Source organism: Ostrinia nubilalis, chromosome 10 (assembly GCF_963855985.1).
Source record: "Ostrinia nubilalis chromosome 10, ilOstNubi1.1, whole genome shotgun sequence".
NCBI lineage: Eukaryota > Metazoa > Arthropoda > Insecta > Lepidoptera > Crambidae > Ostrinia > Ostrinia nubilalis.
In genome coordinates, this window is record NC_087097.1 from 5,711,094 (window position 1) to 5,737,816 (window position 26,723).

Genomic DNA, 26,723 nt, shown 5'->3' on the forward strand with positions numbered 1-26,723 from the left:
TTTAAAAATATCTTTTGAAAGTAGTTTTAATGAATTATTCAAAAAATAATAAAATTCTATCGTATGATTTCACTGTGACTTTTAAAGTTTTATCTGCCTAAAAACGTGACTTATTTTCATTATATCACGTGCAAGTAAATTTTATCGAAATGACAGCGATATCGTGATTTGTCTAGTTCAAATGATGATTTTAAATAAAAATGCTAAAGAGCTAAAGCTCAGAAAGAAAGAAAGGGCTTAAAATATACCCCATTAATAAACATACTTCAGGGTTAAATCGTTATTAATCCGGCGTTAAGTCAATTAGCGCCAGGGCTTTATTAAGGGCGGATGCAGAAGGATATAAGTGATCAGGGCGCGGTTGGGCGGAAACTGGAATCGCGCGGTTTGCGCCACTTGATTTGTATCGCGGTATTTGGGAAAATGTTAGCTCGCTTAGGGAACATTCTAGCTCGCTTTGGGAAAATTATAGCTCGCCTAGGGAAAGTTCTAGTACGATTATAGAAAATTTTAGATTGCTTGAAAATGGAGTTATTGTAAAAAGAGGCATTAGCATGCGGCGTGAAATTTATGTATTAGGGTTCTTGTTTTCAAGCTGATAGAATCTAGAATTTCCATTTAGGTCAATTGTATGTCTTTATTGATTGGAAATCAACTTTGCCGACTTAGCAGCTGCTCTATTACATGCTATGTAGGCAATCTTATTGCTCTTTTAAAATCTTAATGGGTATTTCTCTTTTAAATCTCAAGAGTGCTTTGAATTTCCATCAACAAGTCAAAATCAAGTTAAATTACCTACTTTCATGTTGCTTTTAATAGACAATTTAGGTATTGTTATTAATATGCCGAAAACTCGAATAAAAACGGTTTCTAAATATATTCTTAGAGGTCTTTCAAATCAAAACAAAAATAGAAAATCAATTCATTCCCCATTACATCCACTAGAGTCGATTGTTAATGTTTAACCCTTAAATGCATGATTTTTTATTTAGTTATGAAAAAAATATTTCAATTAGATTTTTAGTCACAGATAGGGGGAAAAATAATAAAAAAAATCTTAGTACGAAAAAAAAGTATATTTTTGAAAATTAACAGTATGTAGCCAAATGTCTACACCATGCGTTTGTATGCCGTAAAATTGTTCTATGGTTTGTTTATTTGGCTTTTCTTTTCAGCATGTTTGGCTCGCTATCTGAAAAGGAAATTGAGGCAGCTCTTGCTGCTTTAAATGATGGTGCAGTCTCAGAAGATGATGAAAATTTAGATGATGATAACATCGATTATTACCCAAACGTACGGGATTTGTTGCATGATCGGGATGAGGAGTCCATAGATCATAATCTACCCTTGGAACATAACGAAGACCCTGGAACATAACCCTCCCATAGTCTATGAAGAGGAGCATATATTAGATCAGATCTTCGTTATGTTCCAAGGGTAGATTATGATCTATGGACTCCTCATCCAGATCATGCAATAAATCCCGTACGTTTGGGTAAAAATCGATATTATCATCATCTAAATTTTCATCATCTTCTGAGACTGCACCATCATTTAAAGCAGCAAGAGCTGCCTCAATTTCCTCTTCAGATAGCGAGCCAAACATGCTGAAAAGAAAAACCAAATAAGAAAACCATAGAACAATTTTATGGCATAAACGCATGGTGTAGACATTTGGCTACATACACAAAAATCAAGTCGAAGGCACATTCGGGATAGATTACCAAAAAAATACGTTATAATAATGAATTCTTACATTATTTCTAACACGTATGTATTTTTTTCCAATCGTTTTAGCAATTAATTCTCACTGAATCCGAAATTCAAATACCACAAATTTTAACACTACCAATTTTTTCTCTTTCGCAATCGCTACGTCAAATATCGGTGAATTTTTTTTCAAATCTACCTTCATTTGCGTTTTTTTTATTTTTATTATGATGTTTTCTATGATATTAGCGTACGTTCAGAAACGCTTATAAAATGTGTTACTTTTTATAATTAAGAAAGTACTTCGTAGACATATGGCAACACTATGCATTTAAGGGTTAAATCAATTTGAGTGGCCCCTAATTAAGGGCCAAGTGCGAGGGCTGGAATCACACAGCGGTTTGGACCCAGGGGGCTACTCCGAAACGCTGTTTACGTAGTTTCGGGTCTATTTGTCACCGTCGCTCATGCTGGCGTATCGCTTTGCGTGAGAGGGATGGCAACATTCGAAACTTCAGATAAAGTTTTCGGAGTAACCTCTTAGCTTTAATTACCGCTAAATAGAGTTTGACGATGAGGTCAGACAGATTGGGACTTTTTGGTGATGAATGCTGATAATATTGTTTGGGGGTTATGAATTTTATGAGCAGTATTGATGTGTAAAACTACCTTTTGTTATTTTTTACTTATGAGTTAGGTTAAATATTACTTAGAAATAAGAAAATACAACCTTTAATGTCCTCTCCCTGGGAGAGAACACTTCCTAGTGATAAAATCACTAGAATTGTGCCGATTCAGTTTGGTATATTTAGTAGGTTTCTGTTTTGTACACTAGTATACACATACTCATACATGTAATAATTCTGTCTCCTATCTAAGACCGTTATTATCACTTGCACCACCTGTAATTCTTTCCTTTTCATGAAATATTTTTATTTCATAAAAAACTGACTATTAGGTTTGTTTGTTTACAATATCCTAGCGGCGTAGGTACCATTATTTTGGTCGTAAATTATTTATCATAAAAATATTTTAATAGTGATGGATTGACACATGATTAATTCGGAAAGCAACGATCAAAACAATAAATGGCTACTTTAATCAATTAATCACAATCTACAACCCACTTCGATCTATCATTTTGGATCATTAAACACAAAGATTTACATTTGATACGCTGAAAATTTGATAAAAGTATAGATACTTGGCTTGTCGTAATGAAGGCTAAAGCTATGAGCACACTGAAAGCAAAATAAGACAGCATAGCATGGGACGTCCAGTGCAGGCATCTGTTTCTATAAGCAGATTATTGAGAAGTTAAATATTTGACCTTTTACGCAGCAACAACCATCAGCTATTTGCCCTGTGTTTTTCGCCATAGCAGCTGAAGTTTGCAGTAAATATTAGCATCACTCTCGCATCGTTGGGTGTGTGTACCAGAGCTCCGAGAGAGTAAACGAGGCTTTCCTAGAATGCCAGCTCTCTGGCGCAAGCTTTCAAAAAGTTATAGCGTAAAATGTTACCCTGGTCTACCATAGTAGGCCGCGCGTGTACTCTGTACTCTAGTGTTAAGCTTGTCCTTAGCATCACATTCGCATCGCTGATCGTGTGCTACCAGCCCAAACCCTCTTAAGGCCGGTCGGACCCCGGCAACGAACGCAACGCCAAGTTCTAAAATGAGTTGTGTGTAGAGGGCCCTCGTGCGATCGTTCGCCGAGTGCTCTATGATTTTCGGCCTCAACCACGGCCTCAGCTGATATAGGGTTAAGCCGATTCACGTGCCGTAATTGGATTTCGTTTTGTCTGTCCCTCCCAAGATTTTCGCTTTATACAGACTAACGTATTTAGTGTTGCGAGTACGTACATGGTCTTTGTCAGGTTTGGACGAACCGATGTATCGGTTGGTAAATTACCTTTTAATTTTATTCTTTGTTTCAATATGGAAATATTAAATTAGTTAATTCGAGGATTATTAAACACAAGACATGCCATTATTAAGCACAATTTAAGAGTAAGTTTCTATTCTTTTCTTATAAGTATAATGAGATTGATATTAATGTTAGGCGCGCATCTATCACTCAAATACAAATTACACTTGTTGAAAAACTCGCCTCTTTCGTGATTCGAACCCGCAACCACTGATCCTGTATTTAATGAAAATCTCTTGTGTCATGTAAATATTTAATAAAATAACATTAGTCATATCTACGTGTATTGGAAATTAAATGTCATTTTCTTTTGTCACCAGGTCAGGAGTCTCTGCTGGAATAAAAAGGTAAGGAACAACAATACTTCTTTTTCCAAATTTTTTTCAGTACTTGTCATGGCCGTTGACTATTTAGTAATTTATTCTATTGACGCTATGTTGGTGTCTTAAGACGAATTTTTTATATTGGTTGCAAGAAGCTTAATAAAATTTACTTGTAAGCAAAACTTGCTTTTACACTTAGGCAGGTAAGTTCTCTTATGTATTATGTCTGAAGCTCAGATCATCTTTAAATCAAAAGGGAATATAGGCATTTCCTATGAATGTTTACTTCTTATACAGTCTACGCCTTTCTATGCAAAATTTTGGTCAAAAGCAATCCAATTAAAAAAAATCGTTTGACCACACTTAAGAAAAAAAATACCCATAGCTTCGAACACTTAGTAACCAATAAGATTAAGTAACAGGTATCTAATATTGGTTTTGATGAATTTAATAGACCCGTCCCATACCACCGGGAACCCTTGTCATTACGTACCGTTAATATAGTTTTGCCAAAAAGGAAATTGCCCGAAATGAAATTTCAATCGCAGAAAATGGATTGCGAGAATAGATGAAACGATTATCGATTGGTGGATTCCTAAATTGGATCATCGGTTTATTTTCTGGGTAATTACAGGGTAGAACGTGTTAAGAAAATTCAGTTGTTCCAAAAAAGACAATCAAACTTATTTTTACTTTCTGTAAGTTGGCTTTTGAAGAGCACTTTTTACGTGATTTTTTTGCATTAACCCTACCACTACTTTACGACATTAATGTAAGCCAGTGCAGTTCAGATACAGAGTCACTAATTGTCAGCAAATTACAAGATTACGAGTAACAAATTTTATAAACTGCATTTACAAGGTCGTGTAGTCGAAAGCACATCAAGCTTCAAAAAATACTGCATAAAAATGTCACAGTTTTTATCTTAGCCTGCCATTTTCTCGGGGTAAAACATTGAATTAATCTGCTTTCAAATAAATAATTATTGTAGGAATAACTTAATCCCTTTTGTTGTGAATTATTGCATTATTTATAAATAACTGCACAGATAACAGTGAATTTTGTATGCATTCCAACATTACATAATTTATAGTATGTCAAAGTCGGATGTCAATTTAACCATGAATCTCCATCAGCACTATCAAATCGAGTAACGTTACGCACTTCCTGAACAACTTCAACAAAAAATGAACTTTACCGTCATACAAATACGATTTATTTTCTTCCTAAAAATATGTATATCATGCTATCTGTTCTATATTTAGGACACTCAATCCTATTAGTATACATATAGGTTCGGTGACCGACTCGCAGGATACAAGCTCTTATTCCATTAGGGCAAGTGATTTTATTGTACTTGAATTTGGTATCTGATATTATAATGCAGGTATCAAGAACGAAAGTTTTATGTTTGACATCATGGGTGTCAAAATGTTAGTTACAACAAAGTTGAATATTACTCGTAGACTGCCATTATTAGTGTTCTTCATCTGAAAGTCTAAATACAGAACTACCTTGTTTGTAAAGTACCAACTAGTCTCCGTAGTTCACTACAGAAGTGTAGCTGTTGACTATGGTTAATACCTACTGCCAGTAGATTTGACTGAGGAGTCGAGGGAGTTTTCTGGGTTCGATCACCAGGTGGGATGATCTTTATCAACCGACTTCAAAAAAGGAGGAGGTTCTCAATTCGACCCGTATGTTTTTTTTTTTTTTTTTTTTTCTATGTTTGTTACGCGATAACTCCGCCAATTATGAACCGATTTGAACAAGTCTTTTTTCGGCGTATAGGTAATACCTCAAGGGTGGTCCCATTTAAATTTAATAATAAAAAAACAACCCCCAAGGGCGGAAAATTGGGGATGAACTTTTTTATACGCAATATCTCCGCCGATTATAAACCAATTTGAACGATTATTTTTTTGTTGAATAGGTATTATCAAGTGGTAACATCAAGGTAATAATTAGTTAACTAAAAAGCAAGAAATAAGTAAAATTTTATAAAAAAAAATAAAACCGACTCCAAAAAACCTACACTAAAACGTAGAAAAATAATTACTAATTACCTACTTATTTATTAGAACGAATTATTAATATTTATGTAGGTATACCATGATTGATACTTTTGGAGTCGGTGCAGGCAAACTTTACATGTTTCATAATCTTGGCACCGACTCCAGAAGTATCAATCATGGTATACCTACATAAATATTAATAATTCGTCCTAATAAATAAGTAGGTAATTAGTAATTATTTTTCTACGTTTTAGTGTAGGTTTTTTGGAGTCGGTTTTATTTTTTTTTATAAAATTTTACTTATTTTATGGGTATTAATTCCCAGATTGATTAGGACATTGCAGGCTTAAATTCACTTCATTATCCGAAAATGATACCTACCTATAAATTTCCATTCCTTCGGACGGCATGTCAGCCGGTTTTATTTATCCATATCAAACATCTTTAATGGTTCATTAAGTCACACCAGGGTTAAAGGTAGAAAGAGAAGACTACAAAAACCTACGGACAGTTCGACGACATTCATCATTCAAACTCGAATTCGTCGCAGATCGAACACAAAAATCTTAGGCTTCGTATTCTAAAACGACACTTATTGTGTATTTTTGTGCTTTATTTCGCTGTTTACACCTCTGTCAGGTCTGATCTGTACATACACGTATACGTCATTCCCCTTCGCATCCTTTTGAGGCACGCGGCTTAAACTTGCTGGGTATGGGTCTATGAACGTAACAAGCCTTATTTCACCGTTCAGTTGATTTCCAAGTATCTTTTATGTAACGTTTTGTTTCACTGAGTTTCTTCTTAGGGTAAATTGAGAACGGGAATGTGAGTACGTATTAAAGTGTACATAATTGGTGGGGTTTATAATTTAAAGTTGGATGTGTTAGTTCATTTTGATAGAAAAGGGTATTATGTCAATAGCATGAGAAAAACGTTTTAAAATCTGTTTCAGTAAGAACATTCGCACAAACAAATGAAACTGAATAACATTTATTCATGTTGTATTTGAGTATACCTAACTAATCTGAGATTTGAAGATCTCATTGATTGAAATAAATGAAATTCAATTTGATATCTGCTGAGTCTTATTTTTTTTCTTTTTATGAACTACAAACTGCCGATATGAAAAAGATGTTATGCTCGTACAAAACAGTCTATATTTTCCATAACATAACCGATAAATGATGAAAAATATTTACCCACGATCGTGCCCAAAATAAGTTGCCAATAGCTCGTCGCGATAAGCCAAAAATGAATACACTCCCGCTTCATACTCTGCACGTAGGTGTAACCTGTTTTGGATGAGATAATACCTACTTACTGTCACGAAAACAGGGTAAAAGATACGTGACGCTCTGCCACTGATCTGATCGAATCAGTAATGGCGCATATTTTCGGGGAAATTTAGAAGTGAAATTATGGCAACACTGAGAGAAGATAAAAACAAAATGAAAATGAGCATTATGGTAACGTCGTCTTTAGGTGTTCCGTTCTAAGCAATGTTTTGATTGTTAGAATACTCGTAGAATTTATTTAACTACGTTTTTAAAAGGAATAGCGTGGTAATAAATGAAGAAACATTTTATAGAATATTTTCAGGACGGTATAACTGTAATAAAAATACCTTTCAATAAAGCTTAGTAGGCTTCGCGTGACATCAAAGAACGTCTACTATCACTATGTAAAATAATCTAATAACACTCGTGCATACGCCTACGAATACTTCTGTGCCAAGCAAACCATAATTTAAGTTGTGATAGTATCAATTTTATTAATGTCAATGTTATTTCTATTAATCTGTGTTATATTATTTAGCTCAAAAGCCTAGGATACACTAAACATTCCTCAACCCTACAAATGTTGATTACTAAGTGACAAATTTGATTTTTATTTTTCAAAATTTTGCCACAAGTGCCTTTAACACGTTGGACACCACACGGCTCACCAGTGAGTCTCGAATAAAATTTCTAGTGTGTCCAGTGTCTCGGCAGGCCACCCAACATTGTTGGAATTCAACATCACTAGAAGTTGTCGTCATAAAACGGCGTCTGAAAAAACCGTTCGCTGAATACTAGGCCAGTGACATAATGTGTAAGCCCGAGCCTACATTCAATCCGTTATCACACGGTCGTGGCTCAACCGCGGCAATTTATTGTGAGATTGCATCAAGGCCGTATGGGTGTCAGCACATCAGACTATACATTTTTGTAGCAAAACCATCCGTATTACAACTGCAAAAGATAACACAGTGTTTACCTTGTCGACTGTACATCAATGCCCGATGTCCACCCGTGTAAGCAAACTTCTGCCATTTAGGCTAAGTTGCACCATCTTGCTCCAACTTTGACAAACGTCAAAAATCTGTCTAACTCCATACAAAAAGCAGTGGTTATCGTTATTGTTGCGGTTAAAATAAGGTGGTGCAACTCAACCTTAGAATTTATATGACATTTAAGATGGAGAATGGTGGGCCGGTCAGGCAAATCTGGCTTAACCTATGACCGCTCGAGTGGTCTTTCAGAATACATTAAATTGTTTGTCCCAAATTAAACTATGATGTGACGATTATAGTGACTTATTGTGCACAATTTTATTCCTAGAAAAAGGTTTCATTTTCACAGTTCAAAAGCGTACCAGTACCTACCAACTGCGTTTCAAAAAATGTTTACACTCGGCAAACGGTTTTCAATCTGATCTCAAAGACCGCGCGTAAATAGAGATCCAACATCAAAAAGCTCATGCTACAGAAAGGTTGTAAATGAAAAAACCGCAACTGGATACTACGCGTAATACCACTACCGTTTCGCAGTAACTGCAGCGGTGTCCGTTAGGGACGGACAGTTTGTTCCACTGCACCTGATTCTAGACTTGCAAATAGGACCACTGAGGTGCGTGGGGTCTTTTAAGCCGGCTGCGGTTTTTGAGGGTTAGGTAAGCAAGAGACTTTTTCTTGTTCAAATTTAATTTTGTTGAAAATATGTTTGGTTGTGGTCATGGGAGTTCTGCTTTTGTTTTTCTGGGTGTATTGTGGTACCTAATTAAATATAAGGACCCTAATTTTCTTTCAATACATAATATTAATGTTAATGCTCGATCAAAGTCCTAGGTGAATAAAAATTATCAAATAATATAAAACGTTACCTAATTGACTTAAATGTTTATAATTATTGCATTATAGGCTCAATTAATAAAATATGTCTTTCATTCTGCAGCGAATTGATATAATTTGATACGGGGCCAATTTATTCGTGAAATGTTGCTTACTGTTTAACAACAGCACAAAAATATGCCACAAAATCGACAATCGCTATTAAATCACACTTCAAAATGAATATTTCGAAATTGGTGCACATTATTTTTCCTTTTCATCCAAAAGCCGCGAGATCAACAGTCAGAAACAGTCCTATTCTGTGTCGTGTTTTTGTTTTCAAGCTATATCTGACTCTTTCACTCATGTCATGTGTGAGAGAGACGGTTAAGTCTTGAAGTTGTAAATGGGGTAATGGTTTTTCAGAATAGGGGTCTCAGGGTTAAATGAAAATTCAATTGTACGTACGAATCACAAATTGGACATTCGTAATGAACGTATAAATCCGTTGGAGTCGGCCCATTTCTAGGGAAGGTTTTTTATTATGCTACATTTTTACGTGGAGGTACGGGAGGGTTAATACCCCCAATTCATCTCTAACGCGGTGGCTGAAGGTTAATTGCTTACAATTAATCAGCAGCCTGGTCTAAAAGGACTGCCAATCAAATAAATTTGTAAGAGCAGTCACGAAATTTTATTAATATAGAGCTTTTTAACTTTTATTTTGGACGCACTCGAGCAGTTTTTCACAGTGTATTCAAAAACATGCTTTTAAATTATATCTTCGCTAATAAAATTATGTGTTAGCTTCTTTTATAATATGTATTATGTGGAATGTCTGGATACACTGGACCGCAACCAACCAACCTAAAATATGGCTCACTAAATTGTTATGCCGAGTGATCTCACATCGCGTACTACGTACGTAACCCACCATTTTTTCATACAACCTATCCGCAAAAAAGGTTTAAATCACCCCATCAAAGAACAATGTTTATGGCTCGATACGCCTTGCGGTCTGACAGACACCCAAAGGCTGAGGTAACATCCGCTAGTCGTGAGCAGACGTGGCCTTGATGCGATCTCATCAGCCGTCACGATGCATAGAAGGTTAATGGCGGATGCTTTTAAGTGAATCTGTTAACGTCAAAGGACCGATCTGGTGAGAGAAACCGGGGCATTTGTGACCCGGTTAATTATTTTGAACTACACAAGTGTAGAGTATCGTCTTCACTGATAGACAATTAACTCCCCTCAGGGTATTTTTAATATCGTGCGGACTTCATCTCGGACGCGAGATTGCCCCGCATGCGTCCTTTTGCAAGTGCCCTTTTCATACAAGTATTTATAGAATACGCACGCGGTACAATAAATATTTGTATGAAGAGAAGAACACTTGCGAGTGTCACGCATGCGGGGAAATCCGCACGATATTAAACATTCCTAAAATTGTCACTAGGAAGGCTCTTCTATGCAGACTGGCCGCTGTTGATCATGGCAGCACCTTCGTTGAGTGAAAGATAAAGTAATAAAAACAAAATATTGTGTAATAAAAGTGATTGGATTCAACAAACATAATAAAAAATAAATAAAATAAAGCCGATTAACATTGATACCAGGCAGCCAGACTTACCGGAGTTGTCTACTTCCACCTTCTTTGAAAGCAAAGTGAAATAACGTTGAGGTTAATGAAATATTGCAATTGAAATATTGTTTCTGTATTGATATTGTAGTTAAAGATTTTCAGATTATATTTTTTGTTAATAAAAATAACTTGTCGGTTGAAATGATCAATGACATTTCATAAGGTTTAATTAAGGCACTTGCAACTTGTTTTTTTGGCAGTGAACTCCACACTTTATTAATTTTTCGACAGTGAACTCCAAGCTTTATTCATTTTTCGACAGTGAACCCCAAGTTTTATTCGTTTTTAGACAATGAACTCCACACTTTATTCGTGTTAGGTCTTATGTCTTTGTAACACTACAAATCCTAACGTAGTGTACACACGCAGAGGCACAAATTATAAATCAATTGTTTTTATATCGTGTCTGTGGTACCTACTATAATCTTCTTTATTGTTTAGGTTCTAGAGAATCACATAAAATGCTTTTTGTGTGAACTCCAGACGTATTATTACTGGCGTCCTTGTTAGTCGATGGAAATAATAGTATGTTAGTTTTTATTGGTAATCCAAAATCGTACGAAGTACTTAGCGCTTTTTATAAGCACGTCTATTCCGTAACGATATGAAATGTATTATGTTATAACGTAAAAAGCGAGTAGTGCTTATTAAAATTCAATTCAATTGACGTTTCCTATCAAATGAAAATAGAACCAACCTAAAAACCAATCCACTAGTAGATAAAAGCTTCAAATAAAAAAGCTCAAGTTATTTTATTGTCGAATGTACCATGAATGAGTAACAAACAAAATCCACACGGGGATATAACAGTAACAAAACGAATGCATCTGTTTAACGTCCGTGTCCGAAGCGCGATGGTTCTATTAACTCGAGTACTGTCACGTACATAATTGGTTTCGCGGAATGGAACAGCACTAAACACTAAGCGTACATACGAGTACATGCGGAGTATTGCGGAGTATTGCGGAGCTAAACGCGGAGCATGTATAGAAAAATTATGTCAAACGTGTGACAGTATAGTTAGAAGGTGGATTAAATTGGCGAGAAAGATTTTGCGTGGTTTTTGTTTTCTATGGATAATTTATAATTCAACCCACTGTCTCTTACAGAGAGAGCTTTGTAGGTAGAGATAGCTCACTGACGTGACCGGTCCATGGTTCTCTTAAGTTTGTAGCGTTCAAAATATTGAATAAATTATATTCCACTTTCAATAATACCTACTTACAGCGCAATAGGTACTAATTGCGCAAATTAATTGATACTTCCAACACATTTAACACCTACCATTGCAAAAATTATCTTGTTCCATATTAGGTTCCATAGACAAACGTAATAATTAGTCTATCAGCGTGAAATGCGCTTAGACACCTGACATGACAGTTGTCGTTCCGCGCCCTGAAGAGATTTAGAAATTAAGGCTGTGACGTGTCACGAATATAACTTAGACAGCCTGCTATTTCACGTCCTGTATTGAACTCCGCATGTGTACGACTCTGGCCTAATCCGTAATATGTTCGATGCTTTATTGTCAGCGGATTAGCATCGCAATAAGGTCGCATGTTCATGCGACTCGATATCGGTATTAGCCCGAGTATCCGACATGTCCGAACGTCAAATGGGACGAAATGTTCAATTTGAGTGCAGTGTTTGTTTATTTGGGCTTTTCAAATGAATAATTTCGTCCAAAGTTTGTTGTCATAACTATCAAGAACAATATTAATGAACCCGTAGATCGATAGACTCCAATGTGAATGACAGAGTGGTGCATTAGTAGACAATATTTGACATTACATCCAACCCGCTAATACTAATTTGTACTGAAATTGATTTGCGCTAAGCTGTGTTGTCACGAAATACGAAACATATTATGCCAGAAGGCCCGGTATATGTAAGATTTTAAGCCATAATGCAAAAATAATTTACTAATTTTATTAAGGGTTACATTTGATACCTACTTATCTAATCCAAAAAGTATTATTGATTTGATCTACGAAATGAAAGGTTTTGCTTTCGTGAAGAAAAATGCTCAATATGAAGTGAACCTTTTTTTCTGGCAGTTTAAGGTATATCCTAACGAGCTATAGCAGGTTATGTAGGACTTCATGACGAATTGTTTACATACTCTAGGTTTGTAAGAAGTGATCTTACTGGGAATAGTCTAATTTTAGGTAAACGTAAACCAACATGTTTGACGTTGACAGCTTCGATGCGGGTTTATAAACAATTGACTAATGGGAGAATGATATTGATACTATTGTTTAAGGCTTGGTATTTCTGCTAAAGTAGGTATTTCGCGCTGTCAAAATCTGCGCGCGCAATACTTCGCCGAAGACAGCGCGCCAAAGAGCTCTCGCGGCTACACAGTATAGAAATACGCAGCTGGTTAGGTTAGGTTGACTTCCTTCCGTTCAAGCGTCACACTCACAGCACTTTCTAGTATCCAAGTGATACAAATTAAAACAATTTTCAGAATTTTTGGGAATATATTTTAGAATCGAATAAATATAAAATATAACTGCCAAAGTAAACAGGGTTCAAAGCGGCGTGGCGTCACCCGACCTTCTGGAAGTTCCGCGCCGGCCAAAAGAATTTCAAGATTACGTCACCCGACCTATCGGTAGGTCCTCGGGAGCTTGAGCGATTGGAAAAACATTTTATGATCAGTTACTCGTAGTAGCGATTATTTAGAGCTTGGATAACTTGGATAATAAATTATAGTTGTTGCAATTCACGAAACTTTGCATGTGGTTAATTGCATTAATCAGTACACGCATCAATTTTGTTCAGTCTTTTTGTTTATTAATAAATAAAAATATCATACTAAAATTGCATACATATTTGTTTGTATTGGTCTGGGTGTTTTCTTTCCATAATTTATGTACGTATGTACGGGGATCTGTATCGAAAATCACTATGAGCATCACACGCGGTTACCTGCCGCAGGCACTCGCTCTGAGCACTCATGGGAGTTTATGCAGAGGTTGCTAGAGTTTGATTTTGAGCTTTGTTTATAGTCATTACGAAGCAGACTTTGATGGGAAACTGCACTGTCTTGATTATTCGAAAGGGTAATTTGACGGTGTTAGGGGAATTCTAGGAATAAATGCAGAGCCTCCTCATTGAGATTGAGACATTTCAATTTGAGATTTCACTTGACATTGATTGCAATCTGACATGGAGTTTTCAAACACTTGTAAAAATAAAAAGTAATTCAATCAAAAGCAGTAAGTATCTAGTATTGATATCAACTTCGAAGCAAATGACTCCCAAAATAACTTTCTACCCCTTTTACACGTTTGTCATGAATTATAATATTAAGGAATTGTTAAGCAAAATTTCAAGTAGATTGAACCAAAGAATCACTTTGTCCCATATAAACTTTGCCCCCTTTTTTCACCCCCATTTCGGAAAATCGGATGCCTAAGTCATACAAAGAACACAACAACTTTCAGGTCTCTACGATATCCGTCAGTCATTTAGGACAAAGCATTTTTATTAGTTGTCCAATACTCTAACGTTCCAGGTATGTCATTGACAGGAGGGCGCTACTATCTTAATGGGTTATTTATTAGTCCCAACTTTATGCCACTTGACATTTCAGAATCGTTTGACTTTAGATACCTAAGCGATTTGATATTCAGAGTCTTTTAATGAAATCAAGTTCTAAAATAACTTGAGGTGTTGTACCCGATCAAGCTTTTCATTGCAGGACAGTTAAATAGTTTTATTGTTAGTTTCTTCTTTAAGTCTTGATTTGTCAGAGTAGGTAAAGGCTCCATAAGAGCAAAATTTAGCTTTATAATAGGTTTTAATTTTTTTCTTGAAATATTTGACGCCTTGTAATCTCTCGTTAATATAGGTCCACACAAATAAAGAATGTTTGACTTAGACTTTAATAATTATGCTCTTACATAATTATAAATAAACTAGCTTTCCGCCCGCCGCTTCGCCCGCGTAGAATTTTTCGGTTTTTATATAACCTATTACACTCAGATATAATGTGGCTTTCTATTGGTGAAAGATTTTTTAAAATCGGTTCATCAGATCCCGAGATTACCCCTTACAATTTAACAAATATACAAACACACAAACTTTACCTCCTTATAAATTAGATAAAGATAGGTAATTTGAAAATCTATTTTGTTTTATTCTTTTTTTTATTTTAAACATTTCACAATCCAAACTAATGTTTACTGTAAGTAAATGCTAAATAGTAAATATTAGTTTGGATTGTGTAATATCCTATCCTACTTAATATTATAAAGGCGAAAGTTTGGATGTCTGGATTTCATGATGTCTGGATGTTTGTTACTCTTTCACGCAAAAACTGCTGAACGGATTTTGTTGAAACTTTACAGTATTATTGTTTATAACCCAGATTGACATATAGGCTAACTTATGACGATATGTACCAAATAAATTTCAATAAATAAATTAGACGTGTCTAAAAAGCGCCATCTACCTATCGTCATTGGTTAAAATCTACAGCGCTAGACAAACTACTGTATGACGTTCGTAAATATTCATTCGGGGGAAGCCGTGAAACGTCATCTATCAACATGATATCTAACGGGGGTAAAACGAGGTCCACGCGAACGAAGTCGCGGGTGGCCGCTAGTTTATAATAGGTAGCTTTCCCTTCGCAACCTTATTGGTATTCCATGTATGTGTCTTTTAACTGATTTCTGTTACACATTTCATGTAACATTTGTCCAGTTATAACTCCATTTACATCTGCATCTGTAAACAAGGGTTCATGTTCTCCATCCCAGATGCCGAGTAAACAGAATCGTAGTTCAGTGACGTGCAGCTGCCCCTATATGTGACCCACTGACCTAATTTTTTATTATTTATTTTTATCAGTGTGCTCTTCTAAAGAGTGTAAGACGAATGTATGTAGGTACTATTAAAATGTAATTTTAACTCATTGGTTTTGTCTCATATTTGAGGAATGTACTAGGTATCATGAGTAGAGTCTTCGTTTAAAAGGATGCGAACGATTTAAATTTCAATAGGTAGACAAAATTGATAATTCTTATTATCAAAAATTTTAGCTTTCTCCAGTAACACTGATATTATTATACTGTGACTCATCAAAGTCATCATTGTCAAAAATATTGACAAATCGCGAACTGTCACGTCCAAAAAACTGACACGCGTCCGACCTCCGTAAGCGCCACCGCGCGACTGATTGAGATTGTCCAAGCCGTCATGGACGATTTTTTCCACATTTTTTAACATAGTAACTAAATAAGACGCAATATAAAAATTTCATCCGTTAAAAGCCCTCAAGTTATTTCTGAACTTTAGTTTAGTAAAAGATTCAGAATCTCAAATCGCTTATTTTAAAAATAAAACCATAAATAGAAAACGAATAGAGGTAACTTTGGGAATTTATTCTATCGAGTCAACTTCATCAAATCGTGTTTCCATCCGTTAATAGCCCTATAAAATATCCTCAACTATGCCCAATAAAAATCTTAGCCTTTAATTTTACTGTTTAGTACCTCAAAAATGAAAAATGAAAACCTCATTTTCGCCATTTTCTCTGCTACCCGGCCTTAATGAACTCGAGTACATACGCTTCGTAAAGTCATCAATTATGAAATTATTGTATGGCAAGGATATCATGGAATATTGCGTTATTGATTTCAAAATTTTACTACAAACTGAACTGAATTTTTTCTTGAAATCAATTTTGGGATTAAAGAAGTAAGAGTATTTAAAAATAGCATTTTAAAATTACCATAAAAGAGAGCGCTAAAAATATTTAAGTACAATAATATCGATTATTAATAATAATCGAACAACATTATTAGTAATAATGTTTTTTTGATTGTGCATATTTTGTGCATATTTCGCCCTTTTTTAGTGCATATTTGCATGCATATTTTGGCATTTTGATAGTGCATATAATCCGATGTCTAATTATTATTAACTTTATGATTATCGTTTTACTGATTAAAACCGTAATTTCGATATCTGCGCAGAGTTATCACTTGTCCTACTTAAATCGCCTGTGCAATTAAACGATTACACCCTGTATAAATTACACGTTTGTAAAACGGCATTTAACGTGAAACCGAACGCCCGATACATGTGTTCGAAGGCCCAAGCAATAAATAGCGTCATTTCACGAAACGGTCACAACTCACACGGCGTGATAAAATAGAAAACGGCATGTATCCGCGTGAAAATTTACGGTGGCACTTTAAGAATTTATACGCAACGTTTAATATTTCACATTGCACCGTGGCACAGTCGAGGTTTGTTGAGTAGGTTTGGATAATAATTTAAACTTGATTTTAAGATCGTGATGATAGAGCTGACATAATTATTTTGACTGTCAATTTTCTATGGATCTAGAATGGATAGTCTTAAACCTCGCACATTCATTGCTTAATTACAATTACTTTTCGCTGTCGTATTTAAAGAAGCTTTTTCTGACTTTTTAGAATCGCGTCGCCGCGCCGCCGTAGAGTCAACGCAGACTCTATAAGAGAAGCAGGATTTTTTTATATCACTGGTGTGACTGTAACCAGGAGATTTAGACTTCAGACTAAAATCCACTTTTGTTCCCTTGTGGCAGCTAGTATCCGACAGCTTCAAGCTGCGATTGCATAGCAAACTACAGTACACTACGTACACACATACACGGAACCGCTCGAGCAGTTACAACTGTTTCCGTAGTTTGTTAACTGCTTCAAGCTGTCCGTGTATAGCAGGCCTAAGAGTTCTTGTAGTCAAAAACGAAGGCCAGTGGGAATAGGACGAGGGTAGCTTAATTTTGAGTGGTCAGTATAATGATATCTTCGATGCAAAAGAAGCAAATTGAACGGAACGAGATTACTAAGCACATTTCCACTGCATCCATAGCCCGTCTTCGCTTGCGGGATATACAGGGTGTACCTTTATATTATTCAAGGTTTCGTAATACGCGAATGTGCAGTAATCAGTACGTAGGAGACTTCTCCAAAGAGAAAATTGTATTACGCGCATATCACTCAATAGCTGAGACGAAATTGCATTTTCGGAGATGTGACTTTATTACGCTGTAGATGGTAATATCGTGAGAATTGCATCTGTCACATGTGTAATCAGTAGAGATGAGATAATATGAACCAATGTCATTTGAATATGAATAATTCAAAGCGATTTAACTTTACTGATTTTGAAGAAGAATATTAATTATTATTCTATGATGTGTGAATAAAATATACTCGTATGATTCAAAGTGGATTGAGTATTGCGTCAGGCGTCATCCTTCAGCTTGAAAGTGCCTCGTCGCGTCTGTCTGATATAATAATATGTCTTTAAAATTCTTAAAACCAATACATTGTAAGAGATTTTGTTATTAAGCCTTTTATCACAAAAAGTAATAGACAGAATTTAGAGCTGTAGTGTCACAACTAAGCACCAACATATGTTTAGATCGATAGTATCATAATATCATACAAAGTAGTTAAGTACTGTTAATTTTAGTTGAAACGTTATTGGTAAACATTAAACCATGAAAACGTTACATAAAGGTGCACGTGCACGATTACACATACGGGTAATTATAATAGTAAGTATAATAATGATTACGCGCGTTATACCGAACGTTTACCCGATGCCAACGTTTACGGGATTTTAAATATTTTAAATGGGTATAATCTCATGACGTTTAATCGCCGGACAGTTGCATGGAAAAGTTACAAAAGAGAATGAAACAAACAAGAGTTTTTTGTTAAACTAAGAAATACGACAGAATGGTATTTATGTTACAATGGTACCGGTAATTGTAAGTTGTTTATAGTAGTTGCTATAAAGGACGAAATAAAATTAATACAGATAGCTTTCGATAACAGGTAGGACGTCTTAAAGAGTGGTTTAACTCATCAAATGCCGAGATTCCAGACACAATGTGAAAGTACGAAAGTAATTGTGACTCGTCCTGATCAATGCTAAGGCATGCGAAAAGTTAAATAAAAACAATAATAGAAAATGAGGAGTTAAACAAATAAAAATTATGAAGTACAAAATTGTAGCAAAAATAAAGTGGCTTATTAATGTTAAAATGTCATCACTTGAAATTGTTGCCTTGTCAAAACCGCCACGACATTTAAAAGCATGGAGCGTCGAAACGGAATATTTTAATAGGATATGGCATCGCTCACATCGCTGGCTCGTAAAAACACTTTTATTTGTGTCTGTACGGCTCAATTAAGCTGCTGCCAGCCGCGCGGAGTGGCGGCAATTCGTTGCGGCGAAGTTGTGGTCTCATTAAACGGTTGGATCCCACGTCATTGGTGCCACGTCGAACATGCTGGATAACGCTTTGGACTGTTGTGCGCGATTGTACAAGAATTGATGGCAGGGAATTTAGTCAAAGTTGGGACAGATTTTTGTCAGATTGAAAGTTGACGAACGCAGATTAAAATCTATTTGGCTTTCGATTGTACAGTATAAGAATGGTGTACATTTACAGGGATGGATGGATAAAAGTTTGTTACTCTTTCACGATTAAACAATGTTTGGTATTGAGATAAACATTAGTTACGGAACTATTTCCACGGGGGAAATTTCAACTTTCAACGAAATTAATCAGAAGAACATAGGAATAAACATTAGTTACTTTTTATCCCGGTTCCAAGCCAATAAGACTCTGTGATAGACCGAAATTTACGAGGACTAAACTTCGATCAACAATATTAATATTTAAAGTAGTTAACGTAATAAGATATAATTACATTAAAAGTTCCCCTGGACCCTGATTTTAATCCAAAACTGTTCAAAGGTCGAAGTTCAACTCAATTAAATTATTCATAGAAGCTGTAGGTAGCAAAGAAACTGAACTGTAAGTTGCTATTTTTGATACAGCGGGCGTAGGGTTGCCACGTCCAAAAACACAAAACTCATGGACGTACATACCTAGTACCTTTTTATGTGCTTACAATTTTTTGTGCTTGTTGGTGCCCCCGAACACGTGATCCTAAGCAAATGCTTATGGGTTTTAATTCTTCACTGCCTTACCTACGTATATTTATATTAGCCAGTGTCTACCTACCTACTGCATTATTATAGAAAAAGACAGGCCGGACGAGAGAATATTTGGCCGGACACATCCGTAAAAGCCAATCATGTCCGGCTGAAGCCGGACACCTGGCAACCCTAGTCGGTTGGCTATTTTTAGTCTGTTCTGAACCCTTCTAAATTACTCCAAGTGGCTTAATAGCAGTTTAATTTTCAATGTCTATCGTTCAAGATTCTTGACGATTAAGATATGAAATATTCAAACGCTTTATATCCGATTCTTAGTCGACAAAATTATGCTTCAAAAAGAAAAAGATAACAAAACTAAAAAGTTTTAGGGCTTCGCGATTTTATTGGATTAATAACTTGTAGAAATTATTTAAAGAAATTACGCTCAAAATTGAATTAAAGTTAGGGCTAAAATCATTATTTTTAGAACAATTTACAAGCTTCTATGCTGCTTAATGTTTGCTTATAGTCATTTAGTTAGTAAAGTAAACTTAAAAATAAATAAATAAACATTGCTAACTACTGTCACTAATGAAGACGATTACCAATTCAAGACGAGCCATTGATGTGAACCCATTGGGAACAAATTGAAAGTTTCACTGTACTTACGTTGAAAGTGAACTGTCCCTTTCCAAAGGAAAGGAATACGCAATCTTTACTATGTATTTTCAAGTTCTCAAGTACCCACCACGGGCCGGAAGACGTAGAGTGGGCAGGCCCCCCACTAGGCGGACCGACGATCTGGCGAAGATCGCGGGAAGGACCTGGATGCGGGCAGCGCAGGACCGATCCTTATGGAAATCCTTGGGGGAGGCTTTTGTCTAGCAGTGGACGTCATTTGGCTGAAACGAAACGATGTATTTTCGAAAACAACTTCAATAAAGATGAATCGAAAGAATAAAAATAAATTTATATACTAAACGATGCATTTTCGAAAACAACTTCAATAAAGATGAATCGAAAGAATAAAAATAAATTATACTGAGATAAAATCCTAATATTTTTTAAAGTAAATTTTTATGACATCTTTTGCGTAACTTTAAGTGTCATTAATGTTAACGAGCTGCGTATTAATTTTATTGGTTATCCGTAATTTTAGTATTAAAACCTAATACTGGAAGGATGTTTAATTTTATTATTAGCGCTGTAATTTTCATAAGTAGCTAGATGCAACCAATATACAGCTAAGAGCACATCAGGCTATACGTCATTTTTGTCGCAAAATAGCCCCTATATTATCTACATAAGACACTAAAGCCTAGCTTGACATGCTCTCGCCTGTATGCATATGCCAAGGGCGTCCATTCGCCACTAGTGTGTCATCCGGCTTTGTATAGGATAAAGTTTCGCAATTTATATAATTAACCCAGTATACACAATTTATGTGGATTCTATTCAGTATGACGTAACACAGGAATTGCAATGTTATAAACACATTACATAGATGAATAGTGGTGTAAAGGCCAAATGACATGAAATGGAGTTGCGACCTTTAATAGGCCTTCCTATTGTGTAATGCGGCACTTATGGCAATAGCTTGCAATTTTTATTTATCGTTGCATGAATTGATACGGTTATACAGATAGATAAATTATGTTGCACGCTTTCATAAAATATTGAAAGAGATCATCATTATAGATCTTGTGTAATAATTAAGCTCTTCTATGCCTTATTATGACTGCCAGTAAAAACTCAAGTGTTATTTTGTGATATTAAAAATGAAATTTAAAATAATGTTGTTTCAACTCAAGAGGCAGCATTGTACAGGTGACTTTCAAATGTGGAATAACAGAATTTCTTTTAGATTATCCAGTTCGCTGAATCCGCAATGCACAAATTCAATAAACTCATTGCCAATAATTGTATTATCAACCGACGTATTTTTATTAAGAAAGTTGGAAAAGCTAGCATACAGCCGAGGCATGGTAAATAAAACTTAGTCCATCAAAACACAAGTCTCTAATTCGAACGAACGCCTCTAGGGGCACGTACCACGACGTGTTTTATGCATTTTCTATGAGGTCAGCCACCGCTCTGCTCTGAGTGGTCGTGACATGACTTAAATTACTTACTTTTCGTTCCTGTGACGTCACAGTGCAAGAGAAATGGCCAGCCAACAAAAACCGGGAGACTAAGGATGGGATGAGAAACTGAAAAATGTAGGTTACGATGCAATGTTTTATGCAGTGGCTTGTGATGTATTGAAATCGTAAACTGAAGATTCTCAAACAATGAAAGGGAGAGAAAAACTCTTTCAGAAATCGCATTTCATAATTATGAAAGAACAAGTAACTGATGTCATTTAGATTAATAGGTAAATTAAAAATAAATATTGTCACTGAAGAGTCTTCAGTGACATTATTTACTCATTCTACTCTACGTACGTACGTTTTCAGTACGCTAACGATTTGTTGAAAGGTGCGACAAAAGTTTTCTACATCAAAAAAGATAAGCAAAAAAGAAAAAATACGACATTGTATTTCATTCTATCCTAGCTTTTCATTTTCCTTGCTAAGATGTGACGTCACAGTGTTTTATCAATGGCCGCCAAACAAAAACCGGAGACTCGGAAGCTTGGATGGGATGAGACTATTCTTTTTGGAATCTCAAGATATTGTTTCGAGTTTAAAAAGTAGGTTAAGATGAAAGTCCAGCTTTACAGCGTTGTTTTAATTTAAAATCTCATTTCAGTTTTTGACGTAGTTTTGCATCATAATGGTGTAATAGCTTCGGTTGGTCACTGATTCTGTGAAGTTTTTAAATTGATTTTTAATGTTTACTTTACTTTTTTATTAATTAACTAATTGGCCTGACAAACTTCGTATCCTACCTATAAGATTTTAAACTTTCGCGTTCCATTTCGTTAACGGGGTCTTACTATTTCGTACACCTACTTATGTTCATCAAAAATAATGTGGGATTCTAATGGTAGAATATTTTTTGAAATAGGTCCAGTAGTTCGGTGCCCATTCAATACAAACAAACAATAAAATCTTTCCTCTTTGTTCGACGTCATCTTCCTGCAAAAAAAAAGAAGTTAATAAACAAGTTCAAATACTTTTTTTAAGTGGTATTTTGCTACAAGAATCAATTATTTTTTTTAGTTATTATTAAATTACTTTTATTGAATTTTGAGAGAGTATAATAGTTAGCAATTGTCTACGAGCAAACGAATCATATTACTAATATTACAGATACATTCTATTTCGGTATTAATTTGGATACACGCCACTGATTTCAATGATCCAATGAAAACACAATTATTACAAATGTTTTGCAATAGCAGCTTTTAATTACTCGGTATTTGATTAGCCATAATAATCATGGTAGACGGTATTATCGTCGGTTGATTACCAAGTTTCATTTGTTTCGATAAATTGAAAATCGATGATTATTTTTCCATTGAATTCTTTCGTTGCATCGATTGTATAATGGCCTACGTGAATATTAGGTAACATCTTCTTATTGTCTAGTATAACAAAAATACCTGCACTGAAGTAGTATTTAGTTAAGCAAATAAAAGAACAACGTTAAGTTTTAAACAGGAAAAATAGTTATAAGAGCAAATACTACTTCAAGAAAATACTCAGTTTCATACGCAGGTTTAGCATAATGCTGCCTAACTAGTCATCATTCCACTCTGCATTTCCCATGTTCTTGTAAATGGAAGGAGTCTTCCTACAGCACATAGTCATAAAAAAATACTAGCTTAGTGAAGCGAAAATTTAAATTCTACCTAAAACTGCTAGAACACGTCCCTCTAAATTTAGTACACCCCATTTTTAAATGTCTTCGACACTACCATCGCTATCTTGTCACTTAATTCCGGTTTGCTATCTTCTATAGTTGTCTGTCTTACTTTATCTATTTCTATGTTGTTTAAGATTCTAATACTAAAGCTACTATCGAATTCTTTGTCGTATAAGAATCACTTCGTATAGCTTATTTATTGGCTGTAAATTGCATTTCTAACGCCCGTATTCACAAACGATACTTGCCTATGTGAAGCAGCAAATCGAACGCACTGCGTTGAATAGAGCTTTGTGATTGGTTCGTGTGTCACCCTGTGCGTCCACGCGCACTATGAGACCTCATAGTAACGTTTGTGAACACGGGCGTAAGCTATTTTTCTACAGAGCGATGCTAATTTCGCATTTTGTAAAAGTATAGCCATCCAAATGATCTTGATTATTATTGATCCAAACCTACTTCTAACGGAATAAAAGAGAAAAGAGACTCCTAAGTTACCACTCTTTAATTAGAGCAGAAACTTACAATAATTCGAGCGATATTACCAAGGTACTAAAAAGGCTAATTTAGTTTAGTGCCGGGCAAATTAAAATGAATTCCGAAAGAGGAAAAAGTCCTTTCAATTATTGTCGTTTCGCCCGCAGCCCGCGGAGAACGGTATGTGGTAATGGTCTAAAAAATGCAGAAAAAACCTAATTGCGTACTCCAGTTTCGTGTTATGTGTAGGTCTAGTCTCGCCAATGTCATTAGCAGGACTCTCAGGGGGTCGGGGGCCAAGGGGTCACAGGGGGTCACTGACTCCAAACGACGCCGCCTTGCATTTCCAATTCCAGTTGCACGCCACAACGTAAACATTATGGATTTTTACACTCACAATACTCGCCGTCTGCATACGTTAAAGTTTATTGAGATTAACACGCTCCACAAGGGATGTATTCATGATCTGAGGATCAGATGGGATAATCAAAAGTTTACAAGACCAACTTTGCTTCAATCTTCTCTTATTAAATTGTTTCGGCGAACTTTCACTCTCGTGTTGCTTTCAAAAGTGTTGTTGAATATTTTTGGTAAAAAAATTAGTCTGTGGTGAGTAAAATGTTTATTAAATCACTTGTGATTTTATTCCAATAGAAAGAAAGAAAGAAAAATAATTTGTTTCAAACACAGTTTAGGTATCACAACATCAAATATTTGACAGAATTTATTTAATCAAAATATTTGTGGACACTCGAGGTCTTTGCATGCAGCGTAGTAGGAAGTAGAGTGTTTGACATACGAGCACATACAGTAAACAATTAAACGGTGGAGATATAAATTTAAGCACTCCTCAGTAGAATCGTTTGTATAGTACTCATCTAAAGTATTAAACTTTCAAACGGTCTTCATTGAAACGATCTTGATAATTTGAGAAAAAAATATCTCAACTCCAAGGTCTTAATCTAAAATTTGCTGGAAATTCAACGACAGATAGTCCAGAGGGAGCCGAATCTGTTGAAATAATATTATCAAGAGACGAAAACTTTTTGCCTCCGTGACTTCTTTTCGTAATTAAGTTTGCTCCCCGCCTCATTGAATTTAAATTAGGTGAAGGTGCCTAAATTGCAACAATATTTTTCTTTGGCGTTTCAATATATTATCAGCCTCTGAGTAAAACGTTTATCTTGATTGACTACTGTGATTTAACTCTCTTCATTTCGTCCTTACGCATACCTTTTACTGGGCTACTCTTTTGTGTATCAATCTTTTAGATTACATTTAATATCAAGCGTGATTTTTTTTTATCCAAAACGAGGAATCTGAAATGATTCGTGAAAATCTTAATTTTGTTTGTGATTGTTGTTGTGAGTGATTATAGTTAGGCTTTTTAATGTAAAATTATGAAATCTAATCACTCTATTGCCGACCTATAAAATTAAATAAGATTGCTAAGTGGCCTATAAAATTTGCAAGTCCGATTCAGAAAGCCTTTACATGTCAACCACCAGTAACGAGTAATCGTTACTGTAACGTACGTAACGTAACGTAAACAATTCCAGTTAACATTCCTTCATTTCTTTTTCAGTTCACAGAGCATTCACTTCAAGAGCATTGATTGTTGTTTCCTAACCGAATACCGTTGCCAATTTGTACTGCACCATGTGCAGTCGGCCAAAGATGTGTGGAAGTGACGCTTTTGAATCTACCTACAGCGTCGGTAGGAAGCTGTGTTCTTGACTGTATTATTTGGCGTTGGTAGGTCAACGCATCTGCGGCTAATTCCCCGTCATTACCGTGAATAGCCCTCATCGGGGAGATGAGGCAATAAGAGTCCCGACATACTGATCGAAGATTGTGAAATACCATTGGTGATGGTGACGATTTTCTGAGGATGATTGTTTGATTAGATTGTAATTTTATTACTTTGTGAAATAACTCTTGGTTAGACTAATTTTATTTACCTACTAGCTACGATGGAATCAAAGGTTAACAGAAGTGACAGAGAATGCTTTATTTATGGCTTTAGGTTCGCTTTATGTTACTATCCATGTCATTAAAGAAAAAGTAAATAAACATTTATTTAGGAAAGATGCTTACCAGATACTTGAAGGATCAGCCGACCCTTCCTTCCGACCTTTCTAGGACCTATAAGTGGTTACCGGCAAAGGTGTCTACTTTTTTTTCTTTTACTGCAGTACAGTTGACAGCTAGTTTATCCGACCTTTTTGTTGCAAAATGCCCTAATTACAATAACGTAAGATGCCTCAATATTGAGCTTGATGTACAGATGGGTATGGCCTGCGCATCTTGTGGTCTGGTCTAGGTATAATTGTGCATAGGCTCTTACACTCGGATGGAGATGAAGCAACGACGCAAATTGCAGTACATCGTGACCAGTGGGCGGACTGTCGTGCCACCGCAGCGCCGGGTCACGGCTGTGAGCACTCGTACGCATCTGTCAACAGTGGTGACATTCCTCGGCTTAGGGGTTAAGTGGAAAAGTACTGTTTCGTCGGTGATTTTGATAAGTTTGCACCATCTTAAATTCTATAACAAACCTCAAAAATCTGTCAAACTCCATACAAAAAACACCGGTAACCTATCCTTAACGTCACAGTTAAAGTTAGGTGGTACAACTTAGCCTCAGTCTGTATGATGAACTTTATTGCTTGGTTTTGTCAAGCTTTAAAACGTAAAACTTATACGACAAGTTTTCTGTAAGCTTATTATGTTGCTCATTAAATAAATAAATAAATAATA

The 26,723-nt window shown here is 35.6% G+C and overlaps 1 protein-coding gene across 7 annotated transcripts in view; it reads left to right on the top strand.

Annotated features, from left to right (window-relative positions):
• LOC135075734 (putative polypeptide N-acetylgalactosaminyltransferase 9) overlaps nucleotides 1-26,723 on the top strand; it is a 246,261-nt gene that overhangs the window by 202,860 nt on the left and 16,678 nt on the right. For all 7 annotated transcript variants that reach the window (XM_063970196.1, XM_063970199.1, XM_063970195.1 and 4 more), the window contains one exon: nucleotides 3,959-3,985. The gene's annotated coding sequence lies outside the window, so the exon portion shown is untranslated. The remainder of the gene's footprint in view (nucleotides 1-3,958; nucleotides 3,986-26,723) is intronic.